The following is a 15899-nucleotide window of genomic DNA, read 5'->3' as shown; positions in this document are numbered from 1 at the left end:
TTCCATAACCCGATAGTATAAATAACTACCCAATACCTAAAATACCCCTGACTTTCCCAAAGTCAAATATTAAACCCCGTTGTGACTTTTCTGCTATCTAGCTCCCTAGGATCGCCTCAAATCACTCGCTGCAGACTTACCCACATAATAATGTGATTCTCACAAATATAACATTTAACCACAATTACATTCATATAATCATTCAAACATGCTTATCATATAATCATGCATTAAATCAATAAACTTGCACATAAACCAATTATGCCCTCCCGGCACACTAATCAAGGCCCTTAAGCCAAATCAGTAATTTTGGGTCGTTACAGTATATTTTTATTGAACCCAAAGTGCTTGAGTGAATGACAAAGATGGACAAATTTTTTGGGCATTTTCAGGGTTCTTGAGGGTTGTATGAATAGTAGTTTACACAAAAATTCTAGGTTTCTGGCCTTCAAACCGGGTAGCTTAAGGGTCACACTTCTTGAGAGATTTTACATTAAAACTGCTTCCCAAAACTAAATTTCTAACACACGATTTCCAAGGTGACAACACTTTCCGATATTAAGGCGCGTGACTTAGGGGCACGCGTGGATTCACGTATGCAGATATTTACTCTTCTTTATCTCTTAGAGTCTTTAGTTCATGAAACTTAGTCTTTAAGCCTTAGGTCGGGTTCTCCCTGGACCTTCCTCGGATTTACTAACCACAACCAACTTCCCCAACTTCCATGATCCTTGTCCTTGGTTACATCCTTAGGTCGCTACTAATACTTAGCCCAGTTTTGTACACATATGAGCTTAACTATCTATAAAAATGAGCAACCAAAAGAACAAGAGTATAGCGAGCTCCTCGTCCCAGGGCCACCAGTTCGCGGAAACCTCCATCCCCCACTTTGGATAAATGGTGGAGAGGGAGGTCAAGGTTCACGCATATAATTTTAATATGTTCAAGAGGATAGTTTCTTGAATAATTTTGATGTCCAAAGTCAATAAGATAATGAGGGGCCATGGGATCCAAACGGACTTAAAGTTCTATGCGCGACCTACGCTTCAAGGTGAGCGGAGCTACACTCCCCTGGAGGATTACTTTGGGGCATGGAGCGACAAGCACCTGAAGGCAAGCGCTTTCCTTCCATCGAGTTCGTATTTTACGGACTTCCTTAATTTTGTGAAGTTAGCTCTGTTTCAACTTCCCCCAAATACCTAACGCCTCCTCGCGGGGCTTAAATATTTTTTCCATAAGAATGAGTGGGAGGACCCCACCCCTGAAGACACCCTGTACTTCTTTTGCCTTAAGTTCAATCTGGACACCACAACCGGAGGTGATGGTTTCTACTACCTCACCAGATTCCCGAAGACCGCCGGCATCATCGATCTCCCTAGCCATCCAAATGACTAAAAGGACCAGTTCTTTATGTCGAACGGGTTCAGGACCTACGAATACTGTTATTTCAACCGACCTTGTAAGTATGTTTTGTCTTGGCTTTGTTAAAGTTTATTTGCTTTATAGTATTTGCTTATTTTGATCACGTTACTTTTTTTGTGTGCGGCAATTTACAAGAGGTTCGAAGCTTCCGTGGTCCACTAGAATCAATACTAGCCCTAGCCTCTACTCCTGCTATTCAAAAAGAATGGCGAGCAGTAATAACAGATGCCAACATATTGGCATGCGGACTAGTAAAGGAAGGCCAATCTCTGGCTCTGAAACCCTGTGGTCCTCCTAGGAAGAGGCCGATGAAGAGGAAGAAGTCATGCCCTTGGTGCATAGACTCCATTCTCGGGGCGATCTATATAATAACTTAGGTCGGGCAGAGTCGGGGGCAGGAACCTGCACCTCTGGCCAAGGTAACATTAATAATGAGATTAATCAGGCTGTTGCCAGCTTTATGATAGCCCATCATGATTCAAAGAAGGTTGTGACTATGCATCACGAGGACCCAAATAAGATATCACTCTTAAACAATGTGTCGATCTCCTGGTCCTTCGCCACGATTTTAGCTTTCCCAACATTACCATAGTTATAGATTATACTTTGCACATTAGGCATACATTTTTTGAGCAATATGGGACGAACATCTGACTTAAGTATCCTCTAGATTTTGACACCTTTTTCTCAGTCACTAGGCAGCCAGAGTATGATTGGAGCTTGGATGAGGACCCGGGCCTGAAAGAGTGCCCGGCGTAGTTTTTTTAGAGTCTCCCCGACCTTCTGTTGTTCAGGAGTTAGAAGTTCCCCAAGTAGCTAGCCTAACTCTCAATTTGGAATTAATTATTGCAGTCTCCTCCTCTAGCTCGGAGGGTGGGATTTTTCTTCTTTTGCTTGTTGTTTTCTAAGTTTAATTGGAATCTATCTAACCCTTTCTTGACAATTTTGCAGAAGACGACATGGACCTCACCAATGCCTTAGCAGGTTCTGGTCTCGTTGTCAAGAGACAGCGATTTATGAAGAAGGGTGCTTCTAGAGCTGGAGCTTCCACGGGAACCCACACTTAGGCTAAGGAGACCACTCATTCCCATTCGCGAGCTACTATGGTGTCGACCAAAGATACTCCTCCCCCAACTACCCGGGTGACTGACCCTGCAACTCCTCAAGTCATTCAAGCAGTTCCCTCCGTCTCTGTCCCACATCCTCATGTTGAGGTGGGAAAATTTCCTCGCCATCTCCGGGCTCCATTCAAAACCCTAACTAGCCAGGTGGTTGCGCACCTCAATGAAATCTCCGTCGGGGAGATGGAGAAGATTGAGGGAGACACCATTGCAGTCGTGATGGACTCCGCTCTTGGGATGATGCTGACCGTAAGTTTCTTTATTCTGTTTTCTCGAGGTTTTTCCATATTTTCCATGATCTAACTCTTTGCTTATTTTTACAGCAATCATATTTAGATCCAAGCTTGATATTGGGTCCACTCTGTCCTTGCTGTTACGAAGCAGTTTGAGAAGGAGTTGGAGGAGGTCAAAGACCAGTGTTGGCAGATCGAGGATGCCACCTCCAGAGAGTTGGAGCAAACCTGTGGGAAACTTCAACAGCTTGAGGCGCAGGCCCTTGAGGTGATCAAGAGTTGTAAGAGGATTTAGAAGCTTGAGGCAGACCTCGAGACCTCCCGTAACAACGAGAAGATCGCCAAGGCGCAAGTCCTGGGGGTGATCCAAAATCGCGACCAGTTTCAAAGAACGGTCGAGGAGCTCCAACTAAAGGTCAATGGAGCTGAAGCCCACCTCGCAGAGTCCATGGAGAAGATGTTTTACAAGGTTTTGTGCTTCAACCAGGAAGGTGACTTCTCCTTCTTGGATGTTGAGCTATGAGGGCGGTATCGTGCCAAATTCTAGGTTCAGCTAGAAAATGAGCCAACCAAAACGGTGGACACAACCTCGGGAGCTGGCGAAGAGGATAGGGAGGATGAGATTTCTTCTTGTGAGCAAGTTGTCGTAGCGCAAAGTTGAGGACCTCCTCTGTTTGTATATTTTATATATGTTTTTTTTTTTTTGTGGATATCATTTTATCCCTTGTAATCAGTCCTTTTTGGCCAAGAAATTTTGCATGAATGGCTCTGTTTGAGGTCATTTGTCCTCGTATTATATTAACCTAACTTTGATCTTTATATATTTCCCTTATATTATTGTGTTTTTAAACATGTTAAGCTTTTATACACATGAATAGTATAGGGGGTTGCTTTAGATCGGGGTATGTGCTTGATAGCCCACCAGTTATTTTTCAGGTTGCAAACCTAGTTATATCTAGGATTTTAGTTGCTTAATTGCATACCTATTAATATTCAAGCCTCGTACCTGGTTTAATCTAGGTTTTTTTTTTCGTTTTTGCTTTGAATTTTCTTAACTTAGTTCATATTCAGAATTGTTTTTGAAAACTCGGGCTTTATCAAGCCGCAAAATTTCCAAATTCTAAGTTACAGAATTTTTCAAAGACATCTCACTTATCAATGGGTATATGCCCCCCAAGCGATTAGAATTTACAAATATTCTAGGTCATTTTTACATAACGATCTTGTACAAAACAAAATTTAGGGAAGAATTTTGTACCATGTTTAAACCACACAAAAACCATTTTATTAATGCAAAGGAAAATTAATGGAAATGGCTTTTATAATAAATCAAGCCTCGCAAAATGATGATATAAAGTGGTCTTAAAAGTAGACCAAATTATTGGTAGTATTTCTTCAAATGTAAAGCGTTCCAAGTTCGCGGAACTGCCTCTCCACCTACTCAGGCTAATCTGAAAGTGCCTTATCGCATAATTTCCACGATCTAGTATGGTCTTTCCTATTTTGGACCTAGGAAGCCATCCTTAGGATCTTTGTTAGCCAGGAACACCCTTCTGAGTACCAAGTCTCCCAGCTCATCACCAATGGTTACAACGAGCTCAATTATCTCGATGGTTGCCTTTCCTTCTCCTGAAAACTCATATAGAGTTGTGGAGGAGGCCTTCAAGTCAGATACTGATAGTCCCATCTTTTCTAGAGTGGACCTAAATAGCATGTTCACGAAGCTCCCATTATCAATCAGGATTCTCCGAACTCTTCGATTTGCGAGCTGAATGGTTATGACAAGCGGATCATTATGCGGGAATTGTACATGGCTCATGTCCTCCTCCGTAAAAATGATGGGTTGTTTGTCCATTTTCTACTACTTTGACAAGTGTTGCTCAACGCATAAATACTGCACCATCATGAGTCTTTAACTCCTAGATATACCTTTTCTTAGCCTTATTGCTTATGTCGGCCAAGTGCGGTCCACCCGTGATATCTTTTCCCTCAACAGGAGGGATGAGTGCATTTTCTAGAGCTGCAAGACCTGGTGGTGGGTTCGCTGGATTTCTTGGAGCTGGTCGTGGATTTTGCACGGACGGCTGGTTGGGAGCTACCCTATTTTGGGCGTACTATGCTAATGGTCCAGCCCAAATGGGAGTCTCAATCTCATCCTTCAATTGACAAAAATATTTAGTATTTTGGCCAATTTCGTTGTGGTAACGACAAAACTTGGTCATCTCTCTCTTGGCCCGTTGATTCCTCATGGGCTCTGGCTTTTTCTAGGGAAGTCGAGCAGAATTTGTCAGATATATTTTCCCACGTATCTGTTAGGTCAGTATATGCGGTGAATATCGAGGCATACTTATCCCCAACTTTGTTCTTCTTGGACCTTGTCTGGTCACCTTCGTTATTTCCCTTTCTTTTTTTAATGTTTCCTGCCTAGTTGTTATGGGTAGTGAGTTGAGCCGTAGCTGCAGTATTTGCTACCACTCCAGTGGTCTATGTGGTAATTTGACTAGTTCCAGCCATGGCAGGTTCAGCCTCCTCAAGGTTTATCCACTCTTAAGCTCGGGTCAGGAACTCATATGTATTTTTTACTCATTTTCTTTGGAGTTCTTTTCACAATTCACCTTCCACGGTGATCCCTGATCACATTGCCATGAGCTTGGCACTGCCATCAACGTCTCTTGCTCAAGTTGTTATGTTAGTTAACTGGTTTATATAAGCCTTAAGGGACTCGGCCAGTTGTTTTTTGATATTGTTCAAGGAATTGGCCTACGCTCGTACCTCCTTTGCAAATCGGTACTACTTTTTAAACTCTGATGACAATTGGTGTCGGGAGGTGATTGAATGCCTTTTGAACTTGTCAAACCACAGGTTGGCTGCTCCCAACAAAGTGGCTGGGAACAGGACACAACAAAAGTTAACATTATGGGGACTCATTAGTGTGCCAAAAGCCTCAATGTGGTTATATGGGTCAGTAGTTCCGTTGTAGGTAGCCATGTGTGGCATTTTGAATCCTATTGGATAAGGTGATGCTGCAATATGAGGAGCGAAAGGCTCGAGCTCCTCGTAAAAATCACAATCTTCATGGTTTCTTCCAGATAGGAGACGCCTCATTTGTTCTTTTATCATGGTCAATCGCTCAAGGGTTGGATCCTTCATCACCAGATTATTTAGGAGTTGAGTATTAGCTCCCATCCCATACTGTGCATTATTCGAGTTACCATCCCTCCAAGCCTGAGCTCGGTTAATAGGGACATTCCCATCATCACACATCATTGTTGTGTTTTCCCTAGTCTGAGTATAACTCAGATCATTGTTGCGACCTTACTATCTTCACTGAACATTTAAATGATTGCACATGTAAGACTAATGGTTAGAGCGGAAACTCTGAGCTGAGTTTAGATGATTTCTTAGGTTAGTCTCCTGCCTCTAAGAGTGTGTACTACAAACATTCTCCAAGCTCCTCTCATGACGGTGTTTCGCCCAATAGCTACCTTTAGCAAAACTCACCATCTGCAGGTAAGGTCGTTGAGATTGGTCATTCACGCGAACTCGAACTCCAATATCCTGAGATCGTGAAACATATGTAACCTCTCTGAGGGCAAAGTTTCTTCGGTTGTCATCACGAGCTAGTGCATTTTCTTGCACTCGCTGTGGTGTTGGGTGACAAATTGTTGATGGTGGGTGCCTTGTCAGCGAGGCCACCTATCGTTCAGCAGGGCACACCAATCTAGGTCACCCATCATCCACTCCAATGTCCTGAACTAGTGGTAATTTCTCCTCATTTCTTTATTCTTGACCACCCGATCATATTGGTGTGGAGGATTCGGGGGGACTCATGTACGTCTGGAGGTAGTCCCTACTCGCCCTGTTTGATTGGGCTGAGTTCTAGCAACATGAGTCACCTGTTCGCTCCTGTGATTGTGACCGGGTCGGTCATTCCTGGGGGTCCATTCTAATGGCATGGAGCTCGGGTTGAGGTCCGAACAAAATGGCTTACATTTGGGAAATTACACCTGTGGGACCCACTTGTCCTCCTTCCAAAATTATGGTCGATTACAGGAGGAGGTAATCGAGACATGATTTCGTCATTACGCCTGTTGGCGTGGGCAAGATTGCTCCTCAGCTAAGCATTCTTCAGTTTGACCGCTCTAACGTAACCTGGGTTGTTGCGTCGATGGTGTGGCAATGAACTAGTAGTGTCGCGGTGGTCCCCGTCCTGGTTTTGGGGTTGTTTTCCAAAACGAAGGGGTACAAAAGTGTCTTCTCCAGCAGGGCTGATTGCATTGAACTCTGCAGGGGATCCAAGCCTCTCTAATTCGTTGTCACGCATCGATCGTTGCTCCACCATTTTGAGTGAATGAAAATTTTGAATAAGATATTAACAAGCCTAATTTCTCTCGATGAAAGAACCAATCTGTTGACCCAGTTTTTCGCCAACAGTATATTAATAAATCTAAGATAGAGAATTAGGCTGTTTTGGTAAACCGTAAGTAAATAGCAAGCAAAGGTTTTACGTGGTTCAGTGACTGAATTCACCTAGTCCACGAGTCACTGTTATTATGTTTAGGCTCTCTAGAAAATTTGTTTAAGACAATTTTTGCAGAGTTTTTGCATACAATTTTCGGTCCCTTTTTCTGCCCATTCCCCCTCTATTTATAGGGGTTTCATGGGCAGTGCACGTGACTGTTTACATCTGAGTAACATACATGTCTACATTAATTCACTAATGTATGAATTAATGCCATAAAGGTATTAACTGCCTGACATTATACGTTTATCAAACAGAGGTTACAATAGTTACATCATGCTTATTTAATCGCGTAACACCTCTGAGTTTTTAGGAATTCAAGTTTGCACAGTTTATGAGACTTCAATGAGTTGAATGCATTCCTCGAACTAGAGGTTGAAGGTTATGGCGATCCGACTCGAGAGATGCTCGTAGCCTAATGAAGGTGATCTAAGAATGATGCCAATCAACCTCCATAACACTTGCCAGACTCAAACTAGAGAGCCCTTTGATAGTTAACCTCAGCTGGGGTTAGCTCGAGCTACTCATCTTGGAGCTAGTACAAAGTTCCCAGGATTTAACAATCTTCACTAATTGCATGCTAACTGTACCTCGAACAAGATGATTGAGCTCGTGTTTTTAGGTACAACATTTTGTGAAGAACATGGAATAATACATAAATGTACCGCCCCTTATACTCCACAAAAAAGTGGTATAACAAAAAGGAAAATAGAACATTTCTTGAGATAATTAATGATATGTTATTACATTCAAAATTGAGTTTTAGTTTGTGGGGTGAAGCCTTCTATCTACTTGTCATATTTTGAATCGTATTCTCATGAAGAAAAATAATATATCTCCATATGAGGTATGGAAAGGAAAGAAACCAAACATTGGTTGTCTTAAAGGGTAGGGGTGTCTTGCTTATTACAAGAACACGGATCCCAAAAGGACCAAGTTGGGTCCAAGGGCTATAAGATGTGAATTTGTGGGTTATGCCCCAAATAGTAAAGCTTATAGATTATTAGACTTGGAGTCTAATGTAATAATTGAATCAAGAAAGGTTGAGCTTTTTGAGAACATGTCATGCGATGACAAAAAGTTAATAGAACCAACTCATACTAGAGAATCTGAAGATGATATTTCTAAAGGAGTTAGTGAGCAATCTCTATTGCCTAGAAGGAGCCAAAGGCTCAACGATTTGGGATCAAGTGAGAAGTGTTCTCAAATAGAGACACTATACCTTGTAGAAGTTAACAATGAAGAAGTTACTTGGCAACACCCAATAGTACTTCAAATAGAAGATGATCCCAAAACTTTCAAAGAAGCTATGTCTTCAAGGGACTCCACTTTTTGGAAGGAGATAATAAATGATGAAATTGATTCAATTTTGTCTAACCACACTTGGGAATTTGTTGACCTTCCAAAGGGGTCTACACCAATTGAATGCAAATGAGTATTTAGAAAGAAATATCATACTGGTGGCACTATAAAAACCTTCAAGGCTAGATTAGTAGCCAAAGGATTCAAACAAAATGAGGGAATATATTACTTTGACACATATGCACCGGTAGCAAGAATGTACGTCTATTATATTGTTATTTGCATTATCATCTATATACAACCTTTATGTTCACCAAATGGATGTCAAAACAACATTCTTAAATAGGGATCTTAAGGAGGAGGTCTATATGGAACAACTGGTAGGTTTTGTTCTTCAAGGAAATGAACATAATGTGTAGACTTGTCAAATCATTATATGGTTTGAAACAAGCTTTGAAATAATGGCATGAGAAATTTGATAAAGTCATTGTTTCAAATAGATTTAGACACAACAATGCGGACAAGTGCTTATACTCTAAGACTTGTGATGACTATGTCATATTAGTGTGTCTATATGTAGATGATATGTTGATCTTGAGTAATGACATGAAAGGCATAACAGAAATAAAGAGGTTTTCATCTTCTAACTTCAAGATGAAGGACCTTGGAGAGGTCGATACCATTCTAGGTTTCAAAGTTAGAAGAAATTGAGGTGCTATTGTATTGATTCAAGCCCATTATGTCGAGAAAATGCTTGACAACTATAGTCATCTCAAAATCAGAGAGGCAAATACACCATTCGATTCAAACATGAAGTTTGAACAAAATGAAGGTAGAGCGATGGCTCAATTGGAATATGCAAGTGCAATAGGGAGCCTAATGTGCGCCGCTCATTGCACAAGAACGGATATTGCATATGCGGTTAGTAAACTTAGTAGGTTTATTAGCAATCCAATATCAAGCATTGGAAGGCTATTGAGAGTATTCTTGGATACCTTAAAGGTACCAAAGAATATAGCATTCACTATTCAAACTTTCCAATGATACTTGAAGGATATTCTGACGCTAGTTGGACACCGGGAGTGGGAGATAATCTCTCCACCACCGATGGGGTGTTTACTCTTGGAGAATGTGCCATTTCTTGGGGTACCAAGAAGCAAACTTGTATATCACACTCAATCATGGAATCAAAATGTATAACTCTAGCGGAAACCAACAAAGAGTTCGGGTGGCTCAGGGATCTTATGTTGGATATGTCTTTTACCACGGATACGGTATCAACAATTTAAATACATTATGATAGTCAATCCACTCTTGCTCGAGCATATAATAGTGTGTACAATGGGAAGTCTAAGACATGAATATGTGCAACAATTAATTCAAGACAGAATCATATCAATCTCATATGTTAGGACAAGTGGGAACTTAGCAGTTCTATTTACAAAACCTCTTGTGAGATGGTTTTAAGTTCTACTTCAAAAGGGATGGGACTGAAACTCCTAGAATAAAAGATTCACCAATGATGGTAGCCCAACTCCAAACTTGTAAACATCAAGGGAAAGAGTTCAATTGGTAAGAACAAATCATTGATAAGTGAATAGTTGAAACACTAAAAAACTATGGTGAGTTCCATCCAAGATGGTTAGTGTTGGTTGCTACCGAGCAAGGGTTAAGCCTAGGGCTTTTAATGAAGTTCAGTGGAACAAGCATCTATAAAGGTAGCAAAGATGTTGTAAGAACTTCACCTATGTGAACTTAGAGGTGGTGCCGCCTCTCATGGGAGTTGGAGTTTCTCCCCATAAATTTCATGAACGGATGAACACATGGCCATATGAGTGCTAAAGCGAGAAAAGTGAGAAAACAAAAGATCTAGTGGAGGTGTGTGAGGTATTACAAGTTTTATCATAAGGAATTCTTGGTTCAAGCTTTTAAGCAACCAATAATTTTGATAAGACTTTGTGGTACTTTCATTAAGGTAAAGTTCAAGTTGAAATACACTTTACTTTAGGCACCAATATTGTTTTGAGCTAGAAAGAGAAGCTTGAATTTAACCAAGTGGGGGGAATGTTATGATTGGTTAAATGCAAGGGATAAGTATTGTTACACAAGCTAGGTGTAAAATACTTGATAGTTTCACATAGTGAAGATGTGAAATTGAAGATTCAATTGTAGGCACTTACAAACTGTGGTTTTGGGTCCAAAGTGATACAAAGAGGTATCTAAGAAAGCCCAAAAAGTTTGGGGGCATTTGAAGTAATTTTAAGGTCCTCCCATGGGGGCTCTGGGCAGAGAGGGTGGCGTTACATCGCCTCCTTGGAGGCATTGCATCGACTACCATGCAAAGGGGTTTGAAATCCTCATTAGGTGATGCATCGCCTAGTGGTAGGTGACACATCTCCTGACGTGTCTATATAGACACGTGTTTTAAGCTCCTAATGATGTGTCAAAAGTCACTAATCCTATTGGTTAGACCTAATGATGGTGCCCACTCTATAAAATGGTTCTAGTAGAGTTTTGGAAGACTTGATCACTCTCTCAAACCTCTCTCTCTCTCTCTCTCTCTCTTTCTCTAGCTTTCAGGATCTCAAGTTTTCTCCAAGAAACTCATAAAGAAAGTGCTTGACTTTGTGAGTTCAAAGGCTTGTTTACTCCCAATTCCCATTACTTCTCATAAAAGCCTCAAGCATCCATGGAGGGCTAGGAAATAGAGAATTAAGATAGCAATACACCTAGTGTATAAGCCTAGGTTGTGTTTTGCAAAGGAATAAGAAGTTCTAAGGTGTTCTACAAGCTAGGGTTTCAAGCTTCAAGGAGACTTAAGGGTTTGGTTCTACTACTAGGGTTTGCATCATCTATATCAATCTTTCTGTGGTCTCTATTAAGGATAATTTTATATTGTTTCTTAATATTTTGATGGTGCAATCTCATTCTCCCCCAACGGGATGTCTTATGGAAGAGGCCGTTTGTCGTCCATTTTGGCGCACTGTCTAAGGTCGCCTGTTATCCACCCCAATTTCCCTTTCAAAAGGTGGTCTTTCTCCCTGATCCTAATTGTTCGATGGAGCTCGAGCTGGTGGAATAGGGGGAATCCCTTCCCTGTTAGTTCTCCTAGAGTTGGTTCCAGTTCGATCAGGTTTATCAGGATTTTTCTTGGGTTCATGAGTAGTTTGCTCATTCTTGGGAACTTGAGCAGATTACTCATTCCCAAGAACTTGCCCAAATGGTACAGTGCTGGGAGTGGCAATTCAAACAAAACGGCTGACATTTGTGTGGAGACATCTGCAAGATCTAATCCCCTGAGAACCACTAGCTCTTCTTCCAATATTTAGATTAGTTATAGGAGGTAGACGGGACATGATTTCATCAATACGCCTATTGGCATGGATGAGATCTTTAGGATTAATGCCCTAAAAGCATGTAAAGACATTTTATTAATTTAAATAAAAGTACAATTTTATTATATTTGAATGTTATAATTATTGTTTGAATTAATTATATAATAATATCAAGAAAATTCCTTATTCATTCCTGAGAATATGATATTTTATTAGTATGAGAGAATTAAGATCATATATAATGAATAAAATAGTTAGTAACATATTAAAGTATGAAATCTTTAATGAATGGTTACTAGTGTAGTTTACTAAGCATACGAGATGCAAGTGATCTAGATTCGGATTACTGATGTGGATAGACATCTTAGTAAATGTGTTGTATATAATAGAGATAATATATGATAGGACCGATGAGAATTAAGTATCTTTATAAACTTGTCGTTTGACATAAATATTTAATTCTTATCATAATAGATGATCATTAGTAGATCAGTCTAAATCCTGAGTATTCATGAACTCCCTCTCTCATTCTGGGGATATGCACTTCAAACGACAACTTACATTTTGAATGTCGTCTCATCTAAGACCATAAGCAAAGCGCCATTGGAACTGTGGAATGGAAACAAAGCTAGTTTGCACCATTTCCGCATTTGGGGTTGTCCTGCTCATGTTCTTAGACCTAAATCAGGGAAATTTGATTCGAGGTCTGAAGTGTGCATTTTTGTAGGCTACGCTTCAAAAACAAGAGGCGGTTATTTCTATAGTCCTAAGGACAAAAAGGTATTTATTTCTACAAATGAAATCTTCCTTAAACACGATTATATGAATAACTATAAACCTCGAAGCAAAGTAGTATTAGAGGAACTCACAGCTGATAAGACTCCACCACCTTCATCATCATCATTAAATGATAAATGACAAACAGAGGAAACCACTATTCCTAAAAAGGAAACCACAGTGCAACGCCGTGGTGGGAGGATTGTGAAACAACCTGTTTGCTACGAACATGTGGCACATGTCCTTGTTTCTGATACAAACAAGGAAGATCTATTAACCTTCAAAGAGGCTATGGATTCAGGAGAAATGGCAAGAAACCATGAACCAAGAAATGGAATCCATGTATTCTAATTTTGTCTGGGAACTAGTAGACCCACCTGAAGATGTCAGGTGTAATGCCCTGGTTACTCCAAGACTGTTACTGTGGACATTAAAAAGTGCTTAACTCACTAAACGAGTCATTTGGTTATAAAGGTGCATCTAGGTGTCATTAATAGGCTAAGGTGAAAAATCTCGATCAAAAGGAATGGACATATTTTAATTAAAGCATAAAATTGTACATGGGCCCATAAAAACGTTTACAAGTAATTAACAAACCAAAATGTTCATTGCAATGTAAAAATTACAACCCGCCAACCTAAGCAGCAAAATATAGGGTTAACCCCTAGTTCCTCTAAGAAACACCTTGGCTGTGGTGGTCAAGCGGCCACATATGTACACATCGCCACCTAAGCTCTCCACTCAAGGCTGGGTGAGCTTTTCTTTCCCTTTACCTGCACCACATAGCACCCGTGAGCCAAGGCTCAGCAAGAAAACTCATTACTGCATTTATACAATAACAAATGATGATTATGATAATCATACTGGACTTATAGCACTAAACAGATAAGTGAATCTCACTTCAAGATTCTAGTAACCATGTTGGGGCTTGTAGCCCTAATCAGATAATATCGAGATTCTAATAATCATGCTGGGGCGTGTAGCCCTAATCAAATGGTGACTGATGAGTAAGTCACAAACTTAAACCAGATCAGTGACTATGGAGTCACAAACTTGAATCAGATAAGTGATGATGAGTAAGTCACGAACTTGGGCTCCACACCCATAGCCATGTGACAATGCAGTCACCTATGCATTATGGCCCCGGCTCTAAGTAACTATCCATTAGACTAGACAAGCGCTTTTGTTTTAAATCGAACTTCGATCAAGCATTTCATGCTTATGTCGATTAGATCTAATATTTTTGACTTGCGTTAAACACGCTAATATCGTTCTTGATTCATAAGTCAATACCATACGACCAGTGCTCAGTACAACTGCCGAACTTGACTAATGATGTTGGGAAACTTTTATAGGATCTTTATTTATTTTCACGTAGATCTAATATTAAACAAATTAATATGAGATAACCTAGAACATGTTTCTAAATTTGAATTCAAAGAGAAACAATGATAAGAATACTTACAATATACGCAGCGGAATTAATGAGTCATTCCTTCAGTTTCTCTAACCCTTGTGTCCTTTCTGTCGCAGAGTATTAGCAAGAAATTGAACCGGTCTTCTATTTTCTTCACAGTATTCCAAAGTATCCTTAGAATCACCTAGACTAAAGTGGGAAATTCTCAACACATGAGACCGATACAAAGAGAATAATAGAAAATAACAAAGAGGCTTAGAAAAGGACTTGTGTTTAGAGAGAATCTAAAACCTATCAGAAAATTTGACTTCTGAACTTATAAACTTATCAGATATTGTGTTTTGACTTCTCTCTAAGCACTCCTTTTATAGACTCAATTAGGCCATTTAATTTAATTAAAAAATCAATAAAATAATAGCTAATTTGAAGCCCTAGGTCGAAATTATCATGGGCTTTAGGCCCGTGAAATTTCCTATTTGATTATAAGCCCATTTGACTTAAAATCAAGGCCTGTATTATTTTCTATTGATTTAATTAATTAAATAATTTTTTAAATCCTTTATCAAATTAATTATTTATAATTTGAACCTTGATTTAAACCTATTTATTAATTTAGATACCAATTTATCTTAATTAATAAATCTGCCCTAATTTATCTTTTCTTCTTAAAATTACATAACTCTGTGAAACTATCCAAAATTGACCTGGTCAACTTTGATAATTCTAATTGATGATTAAATCAATTAATTGAGACTATCTAGATGACTTTATCCAAGGTACAATGGGGACCATGGGCCTATGAAATCAAGCTCTAATAAGTTATCATAAATCTAACAAATAAATTTACTAACTTATTAATTCCTCGTGACTCCACTATAGACTCGGAATTGCACTCTTGAATTCATAGAACGCTCTATAAAAAATTTAGATACGCTATTAATTATCCATTGTTACAACCATAATTATCACTCAATTCTCTATAGACGGTCTACAATGAGATGGGACTAAAATACCGTTTTACCCCTCATTGTATTTTATCCTTAAAACACTTAGTTCCTTGTAAATGATATTTCAGTAAACTAATTTAATTACCGAAATGAAATCTCTATCATTTAATACCTTGAACCAAACTAAAAGGAAACCATCATTTCACTTCTTCATCGGAAGCTATAGATGTTCATATCTATGATTAACACTCCCACTTAATTATACTACCGAGTTCCCAAGATGTAAGTATGGGCTAGTCTGTAGGGTAAGCTGGTAATGAACAAGTCAAAGAACTCAAATAATACAATCAGTTAGAATACTAACCACTCATAATTGAGATTGAATTGACCTATGGTCAACGATATAATATGACAAGAATAGATAATAAATGTATGTTTACTTATCTTATCAACTGTCAATATCGGTCCATTCTGATGTAACAAATACATCTGATCTTATCTACTTTGCTAATGTTCTGGAAAGAACATAACACTACAATGTGTAAGTAGATCATATCGTAGATTGGCAAGTCAGTGTAAATCCTGTGCACTGACTAATCTTAGGACTAACTTATGTTTGAACATATAATCATATTTATATTCCACTGTGATTATGTCACTATAAATACGATTAGCTATATGCTCGGGATTTAATAAAAGTTTATATTAAACAAATAATCATGAAAATAAAACATGTGAGAAAATTGATTGACCAAGTCAAAAAATGATTTCTATTCTTTTATTGATAATAAAATGAGATTACAAAGAAATTGGGTTTTAATTA

This window comes from Humulus lupulus, chromosome 4, assembly GCF_963169125.1.
Source record: "Humulus lupulus chromosome 4, drHumLupu1.1, whole genome shotgun sequence".
Classification (NCBI taxonomy): Eukaryota; Viridiplantae; Streptophyta; class Magnoliopsida; order Rosales; family Cannabaceae; genus Humulus; species Humulus lupulus.
Note: the sequence above shows the minus strand (reverse complement) of the source record.